This window comes from Hyaena hyaena, unplaced genomic scaffold (genome assembly GCF_003009895.1).
Source record: "Hyaena hyaena isolate Hyena2069 unplaced genomic scaffold, ASM300989v1 scaffold_364, whole genome shotgun sequence".
NCBI classification, from domain to species: Eukaryota; Metazoa; Chordata; class Mammalia; order Carnivora; family Hyaenidae; genus Hyaena; species Hyaena hyaena.
The window spans coordinates 303,524-318,908 of NW_024080996.1; the positions used below are offsets into that span (position 1 = coordinate 303,524).

The following is a 15,385-nucleotide window of genomic DNA, read 5'->3' on the forward strand; positions in this document are numbered from 1 at the left end:
CAGAGGACGAGAGCTGTGCTCTACTTCCCACTGGCTCCTGCCTGTCCCCTGCTGAGCAAGCCCCATCCCCCTTCAAACTCCAGCCTTGGAAAGGGGTCTGTAGTTCTCTGGCTTCTAATAGGGAAAGCTTTACTCATAGGCTGGCCCTTTCTACTGCACTCAGGCACCAAGGAGAAGTGTTTCATATTAGCTTGTCTGAAAAGCTAAAAACTCACCTCCAACCTTAATTCTGCCTTTTGCAATGCCAACTCACGTTCTATCATGGTGGTCCCAGCGGAAAGAAAGAGTCCTGCCTTGTACAGAAGCTTTGTGGACTTGAAGTTAAAAACTGTGCCTCTACATTCCCCCTCTTCTCTCTCCAGTAAGAGGGGACTCCCACTCCTCAGAGGACCAGGGGATGGAAGAAGAGAGAAGACCATTTTGCCCGGTAGACTCTGGCCCTTGGGGACTAATTAGGACAGAGGATGATCTTCTGGGATCTGAGCACTTGTTAATCTGGATCTTCCATTGTCTGGCCCTCTCAGGGAGAAGGAGCCAAGCATCTTGGCTCCCAGACCTGGAGGTTCTGTCCAGAGCAGGTCGGTCTAGGCAGTCAGGGGAGCCACATGCAAGAGGTGTCTGCTCCCAGAGCAGTCTCTGGGGTGGGGAAGAGGGGCAAGTGGGAATTCTCCAAGATGCCTCCCCCAGGGCACAAGGTAGCCTAAGGCTGGGGCAGATCCGAGCTATCAAGAGGCCATTCTAATCTTTCTTCTCTTTTTTAGGGCCTGGCTGTCTCAGGTCAAAGCGTCTGCTGTGCAGCACTGCGGAGGGAAGTCTCCTTGTGCGGGAATTCATAAAAGTGAGAAAAAAAAAAAAAAGATCTCACTTAATGAGACACTTGCCACGGTCAGAGATTATTTCACTAATGGGACCTGTGTGTGGAGGGGAGCTGAGAAAGTGCAGGGAGCAGGGAGATGAAGAGGAAAAGAGGCCCATTTGAGAATGATCGGGAAGGTCAAGGAGAAAGGTCCCCAAGGGGGACAGGCAGGGGATGCTGAACGGATGAAAGGCTCAGAGAAATGTCTGCAGTGGGAGGCTGGCTGCTGTGGCTGCCCTCCTGCCCAACTCTGCCTTCCCCTCGTTTCCCGCTCCTCAGTTTCTTCCCCAATCCTAGGAGCAGCGGGGACTCCGGGCTCCAGGCGGACTGGCAGAGTGAAAGTCTCCTGAGCGGTCATGAGGTCTGACTTCTCTGTTCAAATGAGAAAACTTGTCCAAGTCCACGCAGCGAGTTGAATATAAGGACCTAACTAGAATCCAGGTCCCAAGGAACAAATTCGAGAACCATTTACTGAGTGCCTACAATGCGCCAGGCTCTGTGCTGGGCAGTGGAAGTTTCCAGGAGGAAACAGATGAGGGAGCAGGACAAACAAAGGAATAATGAAATGAAAATTTCCCTGAGCTGAAGCAAGACAGGTGACTATTTCGGGTTGAAAGTGGTCCCAAGGCCTGAGTAGGGGTAATGAAAAGAAGACAGGTGCAAACAAAGCCAAACACACAGTGGTGACGTTTTCAAGCTTGCAAAAGAAAAGAAAACTGAGTGTTTACAGAAGTTCTCATTGCAAGATGGGAAATAGGAAGATGGTAGAACAACGTCTTCAAGACCTAAGAGAAGAAGGTTTTGAACTTGGGCTTCTGAGCTCGACCGGATTATCCATCAAATTTGAAGACCAAATAAAGTCTGTTTCGGACATGTAGGAACTCAGAGTTTATTTCCCAGGCATCCATATCAGAAATAATTAGAGGGTGTTTCGGCAAAACAGAGGGGTCAGAGGAGGTGGGCAGTGTATATTTAAGACATGGTGACAATCTGATGTGACCCAGTGGGAGGGAAGGGGGCTGGACGGGAATGAGGGGCGAGTGGTCACCTCTGGGGGATCGGAAGATCCTACCACAGCGGCTAAGTTGTAATGTTCTGTTTCCTTTTCCCTGGTCAAATCACACTATTCAGTTCTGTGGTTGGATAATATTTCCATCTTATGATCAACCTAGAGTTGAAATGCAGAGGGAACTAAGTGATAGACTATAAATCTTCAGATCTGTAAAACCGCTATTATACTATAAAAATAAAACATAGTTAATTATATGTAGTGCTGTGTGGTATATAGTGTAGAACATGTAACTTATACATACTACATTCTATATAATACTATATATTAAAAATAGATAATGTCAAATATGGTTTAATAAAAATGATCAAACTACTCCAAATTGGAAGGGGGAGAATATGTTCTAATTTCCCCGGCTGTCATAGCAGGGAGTTAATAGATAAATACATAAACGAAGAAAGAGGGCCTTAAGTATATTATATAACATAGTAAACACTGGCCACCAAATAACTAAAATCAGAGACTGTTTCTTGTGGTTGATTTTGGATCGATGGACCAAAGTAAGGGAAAGAAGGGTCACTTTTTATTCTATTTTATGGCTTTTGCCCTGCCTTTTCCTCACATACATACTTTACTTCAAATTTTAACAATACCTAAAATTAAATAATGAAATATCCATCTAAGAGAACACTACATTCAGCAATTGAAAATAATGGAGACAATCTATTTATTTTCACCTGAAAAGCTATCCATTCATTATATAACATAGGTTTAAAAAGGAAGTTGTTAGAGAAGTATTTAAGGAGCTCCTAGGTGGCTCAGTTAGTTACTTGCCGGCTTTGGCTCAGTTCAGGATCTTGCGGTTCGTGGGTTCGAACCCTGTGTCAAGCTCTGTGCTGATAGCTTGGAGCCGGGAGCCTGCTTAGGATTCTGTGTCTGTCTCTCTCTCTGCCCCTCTCCCACTCGTGCTCTGTCTCTGTCTCTCAAAAATAAAGAAATGTTTAAAAAAAGTATTTAAAATATGATACTTAACTCTGTTTGCCTAAGTACCCAAACCAGTAAGCTATAGTCCCCTTCTGTGTTCTCTACGCCCGTGCCAAGGGGCTTGCTTTTGGAAGTCTCACTTGTCTAGGGTTTTTATAAGATGCATATCTGGTTTTGCCACAGGGAAGAGCTATCTTATGTATGTTTCCAGTAACAAATGTAAGTTTTTGATTGTAAGTGGTCAGTCCCAAGATGGGCCTGGATGGAGCTGCTCAAGAGATGAAAGCCTTACACACAGCACTGGCCTGGAGGAAGTCGCTGGGGAAGGAGGAGCCCAGGCTTATAGATGTCAAGGCTGAACGACACCTCAGACAGCTCCCGGCCCACCTCCCTCATTTCACAGATGAAGGCCGCAGGTGGGGCCTGATAAAAGGTCACTGCATTGAAGTAGAGTCCAGAAGAGAGAAGCGGGCTGTTGAAAGCCAGATTCGGGAGCCAGCCCACGAGAAGTGGAAGGGCTGGAATGGAGGCCCGAGGCCAAGGCTCTGCAGAGAATCCTACAGGGAGATGGCAGGGGTGTGTGTGAGGGGCTGGGGTTGGTGGGGGTGGGGTCTCCTTCAGGAGCTGCTCAGCGTGCAGATGGCTTGACTTGGAGGGGAGACCTGGCGAAATCAGACCAGAGCACCCTTCCCTAGTGTCCACGGTAGCTGGAAAGGCACACCATTAATGGAGGCAGGAGGAAGTGTGTTGGGGCTCCTAAGGAGGGGCTTGGCGCGGGGCTGACATTTACGGAGCATTTATCACGCGCCAGCCACTGTGTGAGGTGCTTTCTAGTACGTTATCTCATTTAATCCTCAAAGAAGCCTTCTAAGGTAAATACGATTATCCCAATTGCATAAAAACAATGACGGTCAGAAAAGTTCAGTTAACTTGCCCTAAATCTTACAGCCGACAAACGTCAGAGCTAGAATTGGAGTCTGGGTGCGTCTGGTCCCAAAGTCCCTGCCCAGGGGATCAGAGGGCTTCATTAACTATATGTCAGCCAATTATAAGAGGAGAAACATCCTTCCTGAACTGTGAAACAACTAATCCCATTCCCTTCCTGAGCCCCACACGTGTGATCAGTCCCTCTACCCAGTCCATGAATATCCAGGCACACTGGCGGGATCCTGGGGACCGGGATTTACGTTTGCCCAACAGCACTCTGAAAATTCCCACCTGGAAGAGTATCAGCAGTAGAGGCTCCCTTTCCCACAGCTCTGAGGACTGGCATTGCCTCCTGAGGACAGAGTCCTGCTGTTCCAGAGCCCAGAAGGAGATGGGCTGGGGACGGAGCATGAGTGAGTGCAGGGAAGAGGAGAGAGGCTGGAGTCCTGAATTCCTGGTTTCTGGGTGCTCAGCTCCACACCTGTCCGGCACCAACCTCAAGGGCACCCTAATTGCTCTTGCGGCCCCTCCCATGCTGCCCCCGGCCTCCCTCTGTGTCTCCCTGGGTACCTCTGCCTTCAGGGGGAGGCAGGCAAGCCCAGGAGAGTATGTCAGTTAGGGTTTGTCGGTGACACGTGGAGATCATTAACGAGGCTTATTTTTAAATTGTAATTGCAAAATGTAAATGCTCCCCAAACTGATGTGTAATTGCTACCCCTCCACCCCAGCCCTTCCCCTCTGGTGCCAGCTTTGCAAGGAGAGAATTAGAAAATAAAAAGGGGGTGGATTATGTAAGCAAAACGGTTTTAAAAAAAGAGAACGAGAGAGCTAAGAATTTAAGTGAGACAGCTGGCGGCTCCTCTGATTGCCACACTGCCAGCATTAGCTGCAAAAATTGTCCTTGCCGACTGCACCAATCCAAGCAACGGTGTCAACTGTATTTAGCCCCCAGAACAGACTTGTCTAACATTCATCAAGATGGTTTGGTGGTCAGTGTGTGTGTGTGTGTGTGTGTGTGTGGGTGTGTGTGTGTAGGGAGAGTGAGGGGAGGTCAGGGGGATATTTGAGGTCGCCCCTAAGTCATCCATGGAAAGTTTCTATTCTATGGAAAGCCAAAGTGTGCAGCGGGCGTTAGCAGTCCCTCAACCCATTTCCATCCTTCCCTTTATTCTGGCATGTAAGGGGGTGGGGCACCTCCATTCTCCCAGGCACCGTCTGATCTGTTTGGACTCCAGCATCTGCAGCCTCGGAGTGGAGAGAAATAGGGCTCTACCTAGCAGTTCAGCAAGAACTTCAGCGCGATTGCCAGTCCCAGAGAAGGTCTCCCTGACTCAGCCAAAACATCTGTGCACACTGGTTCACCAGGAGTGTCTAATCCTGTCTCTCTCTCCCTTCCTTCCTTCCTTCCTTCCTTCCTTCCTTCCTTCCTTCCTTCCTTCCTCCCTCCCTCCCTCCCTCCCTCCCTCCTTCCCTCTTTCTTTTTTCTTTTCTTTTCTTTTCTTTCTTTCTTTCTTTCTCTCTCTCTCTTTCTTTCTTTTTCTTTCCTTCCTTATTTCCTTCCCTTCCTTCCTTCCTTCTTTCTTTCCCTCCCTCCCTCCCTCTCTCCCACCATCCCTTCCTTCCTTCCTTTCCTTCCTTCTTTCTCTTTCTTTTTTCTTTTTTCTTTTCTTTCTTTCTTTCTTTCCTTCTTTCTTTCTTTTTTCTTTTCTTTCTTTCTTTCTTTCTTTCCTTCCTTTCCTTCCTTCTTTCCTTCCTTCCCTCCCTTCCTTCCTTCCTTCCTTCCTTCCTTCCTTCCTTCCTCCCTCCCTCCCTCCCTTCCTTCCTTCATCATCTCCTCATCCTTTTTAAGACCTCACCACAACTACTGTCTGCAGTGATCTCCCTTTGACAAGACCGTGCACACAGGCTCATTGAAAAGATTGTCAATCTGTCCCTGAAATGGGCACTGCCAAACTCCTTTGCTCAAGAGTGAATCTTTGAACCCCCTAGATATGTCTTTTTCTCTGGCATTTACCTCTAGGAGCCACAGCCTGCTTCAGCATGCCCCCCCCCCCCCCACGGTTGGCTTCCCAAATGGCCAGAGGGCGTAGGAACCGAGACAAACCCTGGGAGTCAGTTCTTGCCCGTGTGGTCCTCTGGAATATCTATGGTCTTGCTAACTTGCGGAGCTGGCCCCGGGAACATTCACCTTTCTGATCAACTGTCTCCCTTTCCCTCTCTCCAGGGAAACCAGCTTTTGTGAGGAATCAGGCAATGATGACTGCCCCCCAAAATGAAGGCTGATGAACTGTAAGGTCATGGCACCTCTAGGACAGCAGGGAAACCTCCAAAGTCATGGGCAGCGTCCTTTGGAGTCGGGGCCCAATCTCACCATAACAGATCCAGCCCTTATCATGGCCTACTGGAAAGAAAAAAGGGTTGTTCTGGATAACTGGATTTCTAAATCCCTGCCTATACTTATGTCTTCAAGATCGTGAAGTTACTTAAGGGGATTAAAAAAGCCCTATCTGATAAGAGGATTAAATGAGATTCTCCATTCAAAATGCCTTATACATTCTAAAGAACTATCTCGCAGAGTTCATCAGAGATACCTGGAATGCAGTTTCCTCTGTGTGCATCAGAAACACTTGGGGTGCAGCTTCGGTATGAACCTCAGCTTAGAAACCAGACTCTCCGGTGTGAGGTCCAGGTCGTGCATTTTAACAAATGTCCCTAGGCGGTTCCTAGGTGATAACGCTTGCTCCAGAAGGCTGTACGTTATCGTCACCGCGGATGTAAGCAACAGCCCGTCAGTCTGCATCGACAGCACTTTATTGTTCCCAGACTATGCAGGAGAGAAGACAGGTACGTAGGGAGAAGGCACAGCCCTGGTCCTGGCCTCAAGCAGCTCGGGGCGGGGGAAGGCACGAACAAAAGGATACGAGGTGGGCGCTCCAAGGTTGTGTATGCTAAGTGCCAGCTTATGTGAGGAGCCTCTTCTCGAGGCTTTCAGAAGGCAAGAGCAGCTGCCTGGAGGGCTTAACTATGTGTTTAAGGATGGAGAAGCTTTTCTTACTGTTCGGGTGATCCTGGCGGACTCGAGGATGGCCCTCAGGAGACTCACTCCCTCTTCTCACTCCCGGCTGGGGCAGAAATTCTTCCCATCAGCTGGCGCCAGAGCACCTGTAAAAAAGGGCAGAGCAGCTCTCAGAAGGGATTAGAGGCCGGGGTGGTCAGAGAACAAGGGGGTGCCACCCCTGGCTGTGAGGGAATCTTCCATGTGCTCTCCAGACCTCCCTGCCATATGCAACAAGCCGGTCTCTCTCCTCAGTGTGGCTGCTCAGCCCCCTCTTCCCCCCCCCCCCCCTTCCCCCCCCCCCCCCCGAGCCATTTCAGAGCCCAAATCCTTGTCATGGTTCCAAATGCCCTGTCATCAACCGTCTGGTCTGATATGGTTATGCGCTCTGCCCTCTCTCCCCCAACATGGGGCCAAGTCTCTGAGTGACTCTGGGCCCTGGGTTGGGCAACGCTGGCTTCTTGTTCTAAATTGTAGGGAGCTCAGAGGAAGGGTAATAGTCACAACGTTTCCAGATGTGTGGCTGAGTCTCAGATCCTTTTCCAGTGGCAGACTTTGGCTGCGGGTCTGGGCAGACACTACTGGGGGCGGGGAGGGGGCCTGTGGGCAGAAGGGAGGAAGAGTCAGGAGGGCAGCGGACTCCGAGCAGAGCCTGACACTGAAGACAGCCTTGGCCTGAAGGTGGCTTTGGCTGTACCACTTACCGATTTATTTTTAGATCGAAGTGAATCATTTTGGTTCTCAATGCTTGAAACGAACTTCGATCTTCAGAAACTGAGGTTGGTGGTCTGCACTGACCTAAGGCCTGGCCTGACACTTCCTGGACACTCACGTTAATTTTCTTCTTATGGATGAGTTGCTAATTTGACTCCGAGGAGGCTGTGCTGAGGGCTAGGATAGCAGGGTCACGAGATGGAGGGTGGAAGAGGGCTGCTCCATGCCTGGGCTGCACTTTTTTTTTTTTTTTGCCTGGGCTGCATTTTTAGGGCAGCCCGGGGGTGGGGGTGCATATAGCCAAGAGCCCCTGCCCTACAACCAGAGGTAAATGCATCTTTACCATCCACAGTTCCTTTCTAGTTAACACCATCTTGGTCTCCTTGTAAAAACACATTTGCACCTCAGTAAAGAATGTAATTAACTAGTGACATGACAACAGGAGGAGCTAAACAGTGGCCGGGCTGGGAGCTGCAGTGGGGAAATGGAAATTTAGACATTCCCCGCCTGAACAAGACTTCCCCGCCTTCCTTCCGGTGTGTGTGTGTGTGTGTGTGTGTGTGTGAGCGTGCGCGTGCACATCACCGGGGGTGAGGGTGGCAGAGACAGAGCATCCGGGATCCTGAGGGGGCATGAATTCCCGCCTGCAGGGAAGAGTAAGCTGGGGCATGCTGGGAGGGGGGGATGAGCTGAGGGAAGCTTCCGAGATAGGTGGATTGCTTAATGAATTTCCATTAACAAAAGCTCACTGGGTGGAAACAAACCCCCTCCCCACCCCTTCAGATGCCTCTTAGGAGCTGAGGACTAGAGGTACATTCAAAGCAGCAGGGAGGTCAGGTCAGCACCCCCCCCCCCCGCCCCAATGCAGGCCCTTGGGACACCACACAGAGAGGCTCAAGAGATCAGGACCAACTGAGGGGGACACATCCTGAGCACCAGATTGCTCTTGTTGCACTCCCCACACCCCCAGCCTGTTCCTCCTCCCTGGGGCCTTGGGTGAATTCTGTGAATGGCTCCCAGTTCTCTGCCCCGCCCCCCCCCCCCACCTCCGGCCCCACACCCCCGTCCCGGGCAGCAAAGCTGGGAGAGGTGTCCTAGTCTTCCCTCCTGGATCACCCCTTCATTTCATTCTTCCACCACTGCCCACCCCTTTCCAGTCAGGGCAGAAGATGCTCCTCCCTCCCTTCCATGCCCCGTGCCACAACCATGGCGGCCAAGCCCCTCCTCGACACCACAGTTTGCCCCTCCAGCTTGCCAGCTGCCTCCAGACTGAGCTTCCCAGGCAGAAGCCCTTATTCTGCATCCATCCCAGGCCCCAGAGAAGGAAGAACCTCACTCCCCCTGAGGGGTTTACCCTGGCGTCAGCTCCTCCCCCAGAACTTTCAGTGGCTCCCTACTCACAGTAGGCACCGACAAAGGTTCACTGATGGCATTTTACCAAGTGCAGCCTTCAAGGTGTCTGCAGTCTGGCCCCGAACCGCCCTTCTAGACCCTTCTGTGACTCATATGGTCTCTGTCCTCTGTCCAGACACAAACTTCTCCCATTCTCCAAACCTGTACCACAGTTTCCTGCTTCTCCTGCTGCCCCAGTTCTATATTACTACCTAACAGGACCTTCGCCATTCTTCAGTATTCAACTCAAACATTCTGGCTCCCTCCTCTAGAACCACAAGTAATTTTACCTCCTCCGTGTTTCCAAGTAACATGCTGTTTATCGTTCTCTGAAAGCTCTTGCCACATTCTGTCTCATGCTATAGTTATCTTACGTATTCTTCCTCTCTTTCCAAACTGGAAGTTCCTCTTGGGCAGGGACCCCGTCTTGAGTCAGTAACTTTTTGGTTTACGAACAACTTCCATATGTACTATCTTCTTTAACTCTCAGAATGACCCGTAGAGGTCAATATTTTCATACAACTTAATTTTCATTATCTTTACAGAACAATAGATGCTGATTAGTACAAAATAGTTAAATAAGACAGAGAAAATTTAAGTTAGTTGTAATCCCATAAAAATGAAACTCTTCTTTCCTAAAAACAGTGTTATCCTCTATAGACTGTTCTGCAATCAGGCTTTTATATTTAGCGATGTATCATAAATATCTTTGCATATAAGGAAAATATACACTGTAATCCTGTGGCTAAATGGCATTCCATTTATGGACACGCTATAATTATTCAGCCCAATTCCTACCGCTTGTTGTTTAGATTATTTCTGGTTTTTGCTGTTATCAATTACGCCCATTCTTATCGCTGAATTTGCTCCAGACTTGGTCATTGTCCTCAGGATGTTTCTAGATATGGGAGCTGCCAACTCCAAAGGTATTTTCATTTTTAAGAACTTTTACAAATGACCCATGGGAAGGTCACACCAATTGACATCCTATCTGCGCTGTGTGAGAGATGCCTTTCTCTTTGCCAGCTAGTGGTTCCCATTCTACAGATGCGGATAATGCGGCTGAGGAAAGTCAGGGACTGGACTCGCCTGAAAACACAGCCAGCAAGCGGCATGTCTTCTGACTCTAGACATTTTGCTCTTCCCACCTCCCCACCTCTTTGTGCTCTCCTATTTCTTACCAATCCAAAGGGAGTGGCTGCAGTAGGAAGTGCTGAGGGGATGCTGGGCTCCCAGAAGAAAGCAGGTGGCTGTGCCCTGAGGTGTGGGGTGGGCCGCTCCTGGGAGCTCCACCGATGTCTGCCTCCCCTGCCTCATTTCCCATGTGTCCCTGGGGCCTACGCGGCTGATGAAACCTCTATTCTTGGGTAGCTTTTTACTCTCCCTTCCTCCCTTCTTCTGGGCAAGGGCAAATTGCTTTAATTTAGCCTCTATGTATTATGCTCCTACAACATACCAGGGCCTGGACATACAAAGCTCACACACACTGGGGCGCCTGGGTGGCTCAGTCAGTTAAGCATCCAGCTTCGGCTCAGGTCATGATCTCACCCTCCGTGAGTTCAAACCCCGCGTCGGACTCAGGGCTGACAGCCAGGAGCCTGGAGTCTGCTTTGGTTACCCCCCTCTCTCTCTCTGTCAGTCCCTCGCTCATGCTCTGTCTCAAAAATAAATAAACATTAAAAAGTATTTTTCAGAGATCACACATAAACACACATGGGCTCTGTCTTCGAGGTGTTCACGGTCTCGATGATAAGGAAATAATTGTACCCTGTAATGTACGGACGTTCTTGGCCTTACCACCCCCTCCTCTGCCAAAGGCCACAGCAGGGAGAGGGTCTGGGTCAGAGTGAGGAAGGTGGAAGGCCCGCCCGCCTGGTTCTTCAGCCTCTGCGTCTAATTGTGTCCCTTCTGGCACTAGAGGGGAGCTCCTTCCTGATGTTGTGGTGCAGCCACAAGCTTTGTTGTCTCTCACCTCTAGCTCTGCCTCTGTCGCCAACCGCCACCCCAGAGGTAGCACTGAGGAGCCTGACCCCCCACCCCCACGAGTCACTCCAATATGAGGGAAGAGATGCCAGCCATCCCTGGCCCCACGCAGGCACCAATAAAATACACATTTGAGAGAGGAAGGACAGTCTGAGGTGATGCCAGCCTGTCCCTGCGCAGGGCACTGCTTCAGGGCTACAATATACATAGATTTCTCCTTTCCTAGAACTGACAAGCACCTAGTTCCCAACAGCCTGGAGAAAGCTTCAAGGCAGAAATATAGCTTGTCATCTCTGTTCTGTCACTGCCAGCGATTCCTCTGAGCATAAGGAGGGCAACTCAGAAAGCACCGAGGAGAATGAGAGACAGTCCGGGGTTGTGGGGTGTGGAGAGGAGCCTGCCCGTGGGTCGTGGCCACCCTTCCTACCCCGGGGCAGCTCTGTGGACCCTGCTGCACCTCCATGCTCAAGCCTGCCTCCCCTGAAGGAGGGGCCGGAGTGTGCCTTGTTAGATCTTGGCCACTGAGAACACACCACCCTCCCTCTTGTTGCCATATAAAATCCTTCTCCTCTGGAGGCCAGCATGCAGCCTGAGACACTACTGCTCTGATCTTGAGGCTGGACTTGGGCTTAATTAACAGGCAGCCTGCAGGCAGGGAAGCAGGGAGAGAGCGAGAAAGAGGGAGATGGATGGGAAGACATGGACCCTGTGTGACCTGGTGGCCCACATGTTTCAGGGACAAAGAAGGAAGCAGGAGTTTCATCTTAAAGATGGAGTCCCTTCTGTCGCTGCAAGATCTCCAGGGAATGGAGAACCCTTTAGCCCTGGTCAGGCCCTTCCCTGCCTGTCCAAGTTTTAAACCAGGGCACCCTCTGACGACGGGCAGGCTTCCCCAGAAAACACCTTTGCCTGTTTCACCAACTTTTTGCAGATGAATATGGGACAATGGTGAATGGGGTTTCTGAAATCTCTGGCTAGAAGCCCAAACCAAAGGCCACTTTGGGAAAGCTGCCCCATGCTGAATCTATCCCAGGAGCAAAAACCATCAGAGTCATTGTCTCTTTTGGCCCAAGAGCCTTGAAAGAGCCTGTTCTCACTCTGCAGCCCACCCCACTGGCAATTCTGGTGTAAGTGCAGTGGCGGAGGGACCCTTAGGCACCTCCCCAATAGTGGGCATTTGTGACAGTCTAAGGCTGCTCTCACCTTCTTGCTGGGCTGAGCAAGCTAAGGCTGTATGACACTCATTCCAGCCTGGTCATGGCTTTGCTAGGTGATGTTGGTCAAAACCCTTCACCCTTTGAATTCTGTTCCATCATCCCCATCATCCTCATAGTCATTATCATTATCATCAGTTTTCGTCACTGTTTGCACACAAGAGGCTGGACCCGACCGACAGTGTGATCTCATCCTCTGACTGCTCTTGGTCAGCTGTTTAACTCAACTGTCCTCACCTCACGTGCCACCAGAGCAACAAGGCTGATCTCCAAGAGCCCAGAGTCCAATCCTCTAAGAAAAGAGGGTCTCCTTGGAAGCTAAGATGATTTATAGACTTGTTTATACCAATTCTTCCCTGCTCGAAATCTACAATGGCTTGACAAGGTCTAAGAAGACAAAATCCAAATTTCTTAGTTTCCATTGTTATCCTCCCTAATCAGCCCAAACCTGCCTCTTTTACCGAATCCGCTGGTCCTTTCAACCCAAACCTTTCCCCAGCCAGGCTCGGCTGCCACCGTCTCACAACCTAGCACACGCCACGCCTGAGCCCCATGCCCTGGTCGTTAGGCCATCATGCCCTTCTAGAGGGCCTTGTGCTCCCCCTTCCTCTCCACTGTCTAGGTCCATCAAGTCCTGAACTTACTCAGGTCCCCTTTCCTCAAAGACAGTCTCAAGTCTTGCCTTTCTCTGACCTTCTGCAACTGCATGAAGGTCACCCTCTTGCACCCCCACCCTGTGATTGGCCCTCAATCTTAATCTATTTTGTCAACTTGTGCTTTCTGTGTTAATCTGAATCTCCTCAATGGCATCAAACCTCTTTGAAGGCAAGATCTGTGTCTTTTATTTCTTTTATGTGCTCCATTTATACCTAGGTTAGTACCATGTCCTTGTAGATCATTGAAAGTATCATTCCAGACACATGAAGAAGGACCGCTCCTGGAAAATACTAATGAATGCTTAATTAGTTTGGTTGAATGTTAGCTATTTCACTATCATTACTTACTGCCAAAGGCTTTATAATTCTCCATATTTCAATGTGTCTCTGAATGAAGAGGTTTTGACCAAACTATGGATTATTTCACGTGACTTGAACTAATATTATTAATGAATGTGGAAAGATAGTCCAGCAGAGTGGAAAAGGCTTTGAAGTCAGAAAAACTTGGATTCAGATCCTAGATCTCTTTCTTCCTAGTGGTGTGGTTTCTATGAGTCTTGCTTTTCCTATTTGTGTAAAATGCAAACAATGATAGCTAACTCACAAATTGTTTATTAGGATTTTATGTGGATGTGCTTAGCAGATAGTAACGTACTCAGCACTGACCCAGACTAGCCTTTAACAAATGGTAACTGTTATCATTAATCACAATGATAGCAGTGACAATTCACTTAGATCTTGTCATCCTTCAAGATTCAGCTCTGTAACATTTTCTCTCCATGTCACCTTATTGCACACAGGGTAAGTCATTTCCTCCTTTCTGCTCCGCTAATAACCGGGACCATACCTCTTATAAGATAATGTCCAAAGTTCTTGGCCATAAAGTCCAGGCTATCTCTCACTGAATTATTATTACATATCCCTATAGGTGTCCCTCCCATTAAGCTCTGAGCTTCCTGAGTGAGGTGTTCCTCACATTTGTGCTTCCGGCTCTGACGTAGTATCAGGCTCAGTGTGTATTTATTAAATGAGGTAACAAATGGATGAACAGGAATGCCAAACAGGGTCAAGAATCTTGGGTGGAATTTGACCAGACACAAATTAGAGACTGGTGACTGGGAATCTATCCTGGAGAGCAAATGCACCCTTTTAACACAACTAAGACCAGCCTGACTTTAGAGGGGTCACTTAACTTTTCCAGCACCATTTCCTTTCTTGGAGAAACTTTCAGCCCCATTGAAAGCCCTTTGAAAATCTCTGCAAAGCCCTGCCTGTCTCCACCCTCCCTTTCTGCCCAGCTGCCTCAGCCCCTTCTCTGACTACTCCTCTGCCATTCCTTTCTCTAGGGGTCAGACCCTCCAGCCAGTGAGCCCCTGCTTGCTCCTCCAGCCAGCCTGCTGAATGACCCTGGTTCTGGGACAGGCTTCCCAGCTCCAACAGCTCTCCCCAGAGCAGAAAGTAAGCGTATCTTGGCACAAGCTAACCATTCGTTTTTGCCCCTGCATGGAGTGAACTACATTTTCCTCCCTTCCAGCTTCTTTACCACACCTTAGCTCTGTCTGGGGCTTATTCCATCCTCCACCCCGCTGCTGCTAGGATGGTTCTAGAGGCTTAGAACATCCTGTGTGCTATTCCTTTAGCACTTAGCTCACCAGATTGTGATTGTCTGTTTGCTACTTTGTCTATGCCACTAGATCATATCATCTTGAACTGAATCTCAAGCTTATATATCTCTGTAGAACCCAATATGTATTTTGGACATATTGGGTGTTCGATAAATATTTGTTGAATAAAGGAGCAAATAATGTATGTATTCCGCAGAGGATGTGAACACACAACATGCTAATGTCCTTTACAAAGGGCTGTGTTATCCAATTTATAATTAAAAGAATTTTTTTAATGTTTATTTATTTTTGAGAGAGTGACAGATTGCAAGTGGAGGAGGGGCATAGAGAGAGAGGAGGACACACAGAATCCGAAACAGGCTCCAGGCTCTGAGCTGGTCAGCAAAGAGCCTTATGGGGGTGGGGATGGGGTTCAAACTCGAGGACTGCAAGATCATGAGTGAGCTGATGTCAGACGCTCAACCGACTAAGCCACCCAGACGCCCCCAATGTATAATTTAATTCTTGCAATAGCCCTATAAAGTAGGTGTTATTAGTCCTGTTTTTTTTAATTAAAAAACTTTTTAGGTTTATTTATTTATTTTGAGAGTGAGCGAGAGAGCAGGGGAGGGACAGAGAAAGTGGGAGAGAGAGAATCCGATGTGGGGCTTAAACTCACAAACTGTGAGATCATGACCTGAGCCAAAATTGAGAGTCGGACACTTACCCAACTGAGCAACCCTGGTGCACCTAATCCTGTTTTTAAAAGAGGAAACTGAGGTTAGAAAAGTGACTTTGGGCAAGTCACAAAGCAGGGTAAAGAACAAAGTGACAAAGCAGAGTGCAGGGGTCTCACAGTGGCCTCCTGAGCACCCCCACCTCACCTGCCTGCTGCCCGCCTCACGGGGAAAGGATGCAGAGAGGCTGAGTTGCTTCGGGTCTGCCTCGCTTGGGAAATAAACAAGAAGAATTCTTCTTCTCATCATTTGGT

At 48.9% G+C, this 15,385-nt stretch overlaps 1 protein-coding gene across 2 annotated transcripts in view; it reads right to left on the reverse strand.

Moving 5' to 3' along the window:
* The window catches only part of PKNOX2 (PBX/knotted 1 homeobox 2), a 316,850-nt gene that overhangs the window by 90,824 nt on the left and 210,641 nt on the right, over nt 1-15,385 (reverse strand). For both annotated transcript variants that reach the window (XM_039250244.1, XM_039250245.1), the window contains one exon: nt 6,832-6,938. The gene's annotated coding sequence lies outside the window, so the exon portion shown is untranslated. The remainder of the gene's footprint in view (nt 1-6,831; nt 6,939-15,385) is intronic.